Below are 7,901 nucleotides of genomic sequence, written 5' to 3'. Positions count from 1 at the left end.
CTACCGAGGGTGTGGATTCTTCTAAACCTCTTAGGATAGATCCCTCATGTCTAGCGGAGCTTACTATAAATTCCTTGAATGGTTTCAAGCCCCACATGTCTGTGGAGGCTAACGCTCTATTTTCGCCCTTCCACCCGGTACCACCCACTCTTAGGGTCTTTGGTGTCTAGGTCAGCATGGGGCTCTGTGCAGGACGAATAGGGACTCTGGGCCGGGGGCGGGGCCCGCGTGAGGCGCGGTGTGACCCATGGGCAGCAAGCTACGATCGCCTCCGACACTGTAAGCCGAAGATTCACAAAAAGAGCTCCTGCTGCTCCCCGAACGAGAGGGCCTTTCTCGGCAATTAACGCTTGGTACGGGGAACCCTCCGGCTGTAGGTGGGGCGGGGAGGTTTCATTCTACGGGGGGGGGGGGGGGGGCTGGAAAACAACAACAACAACAACAAAACCAAAAAAGTAAAAGAAAAAAAAAGAAAGAACAAAATAACTGATGAACAGAATAGGACCAGAGGAATGGACCAATGGAACAAAATGAGGGTGGGAGGGGAGAGAGGATGTGAAGAGGTCAACCAAGGAATATATATGTACATATATGCCCAGCCCAAGGGCACAGAAAATAATGTGGTGATGGCCAGGAGGATGGGTGGAGGGTGGAGGGAGGCAAAGAGGGGGGTATGGGGCACATCTGGAATAGAGTCAACAATAATAAAATAAAAAATAAAAGGCATAACCCCCGGTGAAGAATTAAAAAAAGTGAAGGAAGCAGATTTGACTTGACACTGCCTTCAGGGTTACCCAGGACATGCATGTGACCTTCTGTAATGTTACAAATGATTGGACCATATTGAGGGCTTACTAATCACCCAGCATGAGTGACACTCATTATCCCATTTCCAGATGGGGAAACTGAGGTGAGGGGAGGTGAAGTACCATGTCCACATGGGTAGATAGTAATTGTTTGGGGAGATGGTTCTGGCAGCCAGTGTCTGTCACCACAACCAGTTTGGACTTAGGTGTTATCATTGCCATGAATTTAAAAACTGTAGTTTTATTCTATAGGCAATGAATTTCCCCATTTTGTTTTAAAGATCTGTGTTCCTTCCTCATTTTTAAATGTTCCCTACTAAGTATAGATTATAAAGTGATACTTAAAGACAGTATTTGCTTTCTTCTGCTTTCCCTCATTGCTACAGATAATTCAGTGACACGGCTCTTCTTTTGAATGTAATCTGTCTTTTCCTCTGGCTGCTGTCCAGATTTTCCCCTTGTCTTCGGTTTCCTTTGACTCACCCTTACCCTGATTCAACCTCAACGTGGGAGTGGCCTCCTTTGACACTGCCCCCCTCAGACAGGGTCTGTCTTGGCTCTCATTTCCAGGCCACAGAGGCCACAAACCAAAGCTCACATGATCCGTATGGGCAAATGCCTGTGGGGAGTTATGTTTGGCTTAGATATGCTACCTAATCTTCTGCATCCAAGCTTATTCGAAATTCCATCCTAATAAGGTCCCATTTATGTTTCCATTCAGTTATTCTATCCTTTTAAAATGAGGGATTTCATTTTTTTTATTCACCTTTTTATTTTATTTTTTTTAACCCCCAAAGGATTTTGTTATTTTTCAGCACAAGTTTTGAGCACAATGATTTAACCTGGTGTTAAACAAGAGTCACAAGTCAACTTCTTACCACACTGACAGTGGGGTTTGTGTAGTGGGTGTTGGGGGACAAAATGCCCTCCTAGTCACACCATGTAAATGTCCACTTCTTTCCTTGGGGCCACTCTCTAACGTTTAGGGCATAACTTACCTGGGTTTGGTGCTTGTTTTGTTCACTGGGACAGTCACCTGGGCCCATACGACTGTGGCCACCAGAGCCAGTGTTGTGGCTGGACCAGCCCTGGTGGTTCTTACTATGATTTTAAGCCACACTGTAAGGGAACGTTGAAAACACAGGTTTGTTATAGTGGTTCTCCCCCTAGTTTTCCCCTAGTTGTGCTTTCCATGGTTCCTGTTACCTGTGGTCAACCATGGACTGAAAATACTAAATAACAAATTGCAGTTAAACAATTTGTAAGTTTTGAAATGTTCTGAATTGTATGACTCTCGTGCTGCCTGTCTGTCCTGGCGAGAGGTGAACTGTGCCTTTGCCCAGTGTCTCCACGCTGTATACACTACCCACTTGTTAGTCACTTAGAAGCTGTCTAGGTTATCAGATCAACTGTCCTGGTGTCGTGGTGCTTGTGTTGAAGTCACCCTTATAGTAGCCTAAGGCTACGTCACAATGCCTATGTCATTCACCGCCCTTCAGCCCATCATGGAGGCACTGGGTGTCATCTCCCATCAGCGCAGGCAGGAGGTGAGTACAGTACCAGGGGATATTTTGAGAGAGGAAGAGACCACAACCTGCAATACAGCATATTTGTTATAATTCTTCTATTATATTATTAGTTGTTATTGTCCACCTCTAACTTACACATCAACATTTATCCTTCGTGTGTATGAGGGGAAAACCCATACTATATATAAGGTTTGGTACTATCTGTGATTTAAAGCATCCACTGGGCGTCTTGGGACATAGCTCCCGGGGAGAAGGGGGACAACTGTACTTACAAGTCCTGGAGGACACACAACACGCCGAGGGCCACTTGGCAGGTACAGACACAGAAAGGACCCAGTGTCCAGCCTCTATTGGGGTGGAGGTGGTGGTGCCTAGGGTTTTGCAGGTTTTCTGTTGGTGAACGTCACACATAGGAGCAGGAATTAAAGTTCAGGAAGGGAAAAGCAGGGTCACTCAAGTGATCAGTTATCTAGGCCACCCAGAGCTTTCTAAAAGGGAACTTCATGCCCTGACTGGTTTGGCTCAGTGGATGGAGCGTCGGTCTGTGGACTGAAGAGTCCCGGGTTCAATTTCGGTCAAGGGCATGTACCTTGGTTGCAGGCACATCCCCAGTAGGAGGTGTGCAGGAGGCAGCTGATGGATGTTTTCTCTCGCATTGATGTTTCTAACTCTCTATCCCTCTCCCTTCCTCTCTGTAAAACATCAATAAAATATGTATATATATATATTTAAAAATAATAAAATAAAATAAATTTCTCCCATCAGGGTTTCTTGATGCATCCTCTCTTTCTAAAAACAAACAAACAAACAAAACACACACACACACACACACACACGCACCTGGTTTTCAGGCCAAGGAGACGCAGAGGCAGTGCTGCCTCCTACAGAAGAGAACGAGTAAGGTGTCTGTCTCTCTCCCGCCAGTCACTTCCTGACTTTGGGTGACTCCATGTGTCGGTGCCACGCGCTCCTGGGTCCCTGGAAGCCGGCCAGTGGCTGCCCTCCCCACCCTATCCTTCCTGGCCCTCTATTGGAAACGCGGTGAATAGATGACTTGCTTTGAGAGAAGGGCTGTCTAAGGGGCCTGTTTGGCAATTCTGCAGAAATTGAAAAACCGACTCAAAGCAGAGTGTCTGGGTCAATAAACAGGTCCTGGGGTCCCCTCTTTGCAGAGCCTGCCCCCCTAGGCCCCTTTGGCAGTCGAACGACCCTTTCACAGGGGTCGCCTAAGACCATCCTGCATATCAGATGTTTACATTACGATTCATAACAGTAGCAACATTACAGTTATGAAGTAGCAACGAAAATAATTTTATGGTTGGGTCACAACATGAGGAACTGTATTTAAAGGGCCAGAAGGTTGAGAACCACTGCAACCTGGAATTGAACCTGCAACCAATGTGCTGTAGGGAGGATGCTTCCACCAACAGAGCCATCCGGCCAGGGCTATCTATTTCCACCTGTAAAGTCCTCCCAAACAGATGTATCATTTCCTCCTTTGAGGTAGCGCATAGTGTATTTTTGTGATGTGCATCTCTGAATGTTCCAGGAACATCGTAAGTTTTGATGTGACCATGACATCTTTATACCATGCTGTTTTTTGTTGGTCACTGTGCTATACGGATGCATTTGAGTTTTGCAATGTGATTTTGTCTCTAGAAACCTTGCTGACTCTTTTCTCAAGCCCCTACATGTGTCTGTATGTACGTATGGATTTTCCTATATAGACACAATCCTTGATAGGGAAAGGCAGCTTTATTTTCTTTGGAATTTCCATAGCTTTTACTTATTGTTCTTGCGCTGGATGCTGGGGGCGGGGAACCATGGCAACGGAGGAAGGCTCCCTCACACCATCAGACCACCAAACCATCAGACCCCCCCCACCCCCACATCCTGCTTGTGCTTCCGGAGGAGGGAGAAGAGCAGACTCGACCGACCAGTGCTGCTACGTTAGGTGTGGAGCTTGCTGAGCTCACCCCCTATCCCGCCAGGGGAGCCTCCTGCATCCCTAGCTGACTGTGATGTTATCCTGAAGGCCTTTGACATCCACCCTCGCTCACTGGTTCCTCCCTTGAGATTCCATCAGTCAAGGGCAGCGAGGCACACAGAGGCCCCACTATGTGCTCCAGCAGCGGGAATGGAATGTCAGGGTTTGTGATGCCTGGGTTGGGACACAGATGGAGCAGAAAGAGAACACTTCCCATCAGCCTGGGTGGGGCTCTGAAAGGGGACCCAGCAATGAGGGGCCAGGAAGGTGGATTCTCATGAACTTTCAGGCGACAGCGTTGCTGCTGTGCTGAGGTCCCACCAAATGGGGCATCCGTTTCCGATGGGGCTTGTGGGCCCTCGCTGTCCCTCAGACACTCAGACCCTCGAGCCAGCACAGGTGCGTCCAGGTCCCCAAGAAGCCCTCAGAGCCAAGGCCTTTAATACTCAGCTTTGCCCCTTGGGTTCCACCCTCCACTGGACTTGGGTCTAAATTCCTTTCTCTTTTGCTCCCACTTGGTCTAAAAAAATATTAAAATGATCCTTTTCCAGAATGTTCAACAGTTCCTGCTGGAGGGCAGGTCGCCCCTGACCCCACCCCGAGTCCCCAGGACCAGCTCTGAGTGTGCTGGCCCCTGGGCGACCTCCCTCCCCACTTACACCTCCTCTGTAAGGGGGTCACTGTCAGATTCACATCTGGACACGCCACACAGCCTCTCAGGCCCTCAGTACATTTACCTGCAGGGTCATGGGGTGGGGGGAGGGGAGACAGGAAGGTTTCTCAGTTACACACCCCCCCACATCCTGGGGAGCCCAAATTCCCCTTCAAGCCTGGCCACAATATCTCCCCCAGAGCTTCCTGTTGGGGTGTCCTAGGCCCCACCCCAAAGCTGGGCACTTCGCTCCCTGACACAGGGACCTGGACCCGCTCTGCCCTGCCAGAGGCAGACATGGTGCCCCTGCTGTTGCTGCCCCTGCTGTGGGGGGGTGAGTGGCTGAGGGAGGGGGGCAAGGCTGGTGGGGGAGGGGCGAGGGCTGCATCTGAGCCTCAGTCCCCCTCTCCCAGGGTCCCTGCAGCAGCGAAGCTATGTGCTCCGAGTGCAGCAATCGGTGACTGTGCAGGAGGGTCTGTGTGTCCTCCTGCCCTGCTCCCTCTCCTATCCTGGGAGTTCACGGTCTTTCTCTACCAAATTCTACACCTACTGGTACCGGAACGGGGACAACACAAACCATCCTGTGGCCTCGAACAACCCACGTTTACCAGGGAAGACAGAGACCAAAGGCCGCTTCCTCCTTGCTGACTTCAGGACCACCAACTGTTCCCTGCAAATCAGAGACGCCAGGAGGAGTGACTCAGGACATTACTTCCTCCAAGTGTCCAGAGGACATCCTGGATATCTGAGCCAAGATAGTAAATACCCAAAAAAGATGCTGCATTTGCAGGTGACAGGTACAGCAGGGGCCCAGGAGGACCCAGGGTCATGGAATCCCAACTTAGAGCATGAACAGGACACTGGACACTCCCTGTCCAGGCCGTGGGCCCTGGGTGGTGGGCAGAGACACAGGGCCTGGGTGAGCTCAGCCCGAGGCAGGGCCTCTTCAGGGTCCCGCTCTGAGTCCCCACCCATGAAGCCCCGGCACCTGCCTTTCTCTCCCGCAGCCCTGACAGACAAACCCCACATCCATGTACGGGAGCCTCTGGAGGCTGGCCGCCCCACACAGCTGGCCTGCAGCCTGCCAGGGGCCTGCGAAGGGGGACGACCTCTCACCTTCTCCTGGGCGGGAGCCGCTGTGGACTCGCTGAACCCCCAGATCCTCCGCTCCTCGGTGCTCACCTTCAGCCCGAGGCCCCAGGACCATGGCACCAGCCTCACCTGTCAGGTGAAACGGGAAGGGTCTCGGTGGACCACACAGAGAACCATCCGGCTCAATGTCTCCTGTGAGTGTTGGAGGGGGAGCTGGGTCATGGGGCAGAGTGGAGTGGCCTCTGTGTGTGTGTGTGTGTGTGTGTGTGTGTGTGTGTGTGTGTGCAGGAGGCTGAGCTAACTGGAGAACACCCGGGCATGGATGTGCTTGTAGGTGGGGAGGGGCCAGAAGGACAGCTCTACCCCCTTCCCAGTTCCCATCGCCCCTCCTTGGGGCTGGGGTGACTTCCATGTAAAGTGGGGCCCTGTCTTTCTATCCCAGATGCCCCTCGGAACCTCACCATAGGTGTCTCCTTCAGAAACAACACAGGTAGGAAAAAACCCCTCCTCTCTGGGCTGGGACCTGCCCCTGGGGCCCTGGTGGGGCAGAGGGGGGAGCAGGAGTTTGAATGGGATGAGACATGGGAAGGGCAAGGATGAAAGTCATCACCCGAGTCCCACACCTCTGGTGGGTGGGTGCCTGCATCTGTGTTCCACACTCCTCTCTCTCTCTGTCTCTCTCTCTCTCAAAACCCAGAAACCTTTAAGAATCTGCTTCAAATCCTCGCCTTTCAGGATGGTAAGGCCCCAGGACCATGGCACCAGCCTCACCTGTCAGGTGCATCTGTGTTCCACACTCCTCTCTCTCTCTGTCTCTCTCTCTCTCAAAACCCAGAAACCTTTAAGAATCTGCAAAACACATCCCTTACCATCCTGAAAGGCGAGGATTTGAAGCTGTTCTGTGAGGCTGACAGCAACCCCCCTGCCGAGCTGAGCTGGTTCCGGGGGTCCCCAGGCCTGAACGCCACCCCCCTCTCCAGCTCCGCGATCCTGGAGCTGCCTCGCGTGGGGCCTGCACAGGAAGGAGAGTTCACCTGCCAAGCTCGGCACCCGCTGGGCCCCCACAGTGTCTCTCTCAGCCTCTCCATGGGCTGTGAGTGGGGAGACCCCAGGGGGCAGGACAGCTGGGTTCTGGGGAGATTAGAGGCAGCGCTGACCCTTCCCCTCTCCCCCCACAGACCCCCCGCAGCTGCTGGGACCCTCCTGCTCCTGGGAGGACCAGGGTCTGCACTGCAGCTGCTCCTCCAGGGCCCATCCGGCCCCCTCCCTGCGCTGGCGGCTGGGGGCGGGGCTGCTGGAGGGGAACCATGGCAACGCGTCCCACGTGGTCACCTCCAGCTCAGAGGGGCCCTGGACCAACAGCTCCCTGAGCCTCAGCGCAGGGCTCAGCTCTGACCTCAGACTCAGCTGTGAGGCCTGGAATGTGCACGGGGCCCATAGCGCCTCTGTCCTGCTGCTGCCAGGTGAGGGTCTGCTGGGGGCAGAGGCCACGGAGAAAGGAGTGGGTCAGAGACAAGGTGGGGCTGAGAGGGGACAGGGGAGATTGCTAGGACAGGTCCTGCATCTCCTGCCTGAACAGAACCGACAGCGGGTTCTGGGAGGAGGTGGGAAGAGGAGAGACTGAGTCCTGGGAGTGGGTGGTGTCACCTGAGCTGGTGCTGGAGGAACAAGCCCTGAGCCCCTCCAGCCCTCAGCACCAGGGCTCCTGGAGCTGCCCCATGTGGGGCTGGAGGCGGAGGGGAGTTCACCTGCTGGGCTCAGCACCTGCTGGGCTCCCAGCGCGTCTCCTTCAGCCTCTCTGTGCAGAGTGAGGTGCAGGACAGGTGTGGGGCGGC

General features: G+C 53.2%; 1 pseudogene; it reads left to right on the top strand.

The window, feature by feature from the left end:
- Window positions 1–5,271: 5,271 nt before the first annotated feature.
- Window positions 5,272–7,889, top strand: LOC102418868 (annotated as a pseudogene).
- The last annotated feature ends 12 nt before the right edge of the window (window positions 7,890–7,901 follow it).

The sequence above is a fragment of the Myotis lucifugus genome, unplaced genomic scaffold (genome assembly GCF_000147115.1).
Source record: "Myotis lucifugus unplaced genomic scaffold, Myoluc2.0 scaffold_2310, whole genome shotgun sequence".
Lineage (NCBI taxonomy): Eukaryota > Metazoa > Chordata > Mammalia > Chiroptera > Vespertilionidae > Myotis > Myotis lucifugus.
Note: the sequence above shows the minus strand (reverse complement) of the source record. Positions and strands in the feature narration are given on the sequence as shown.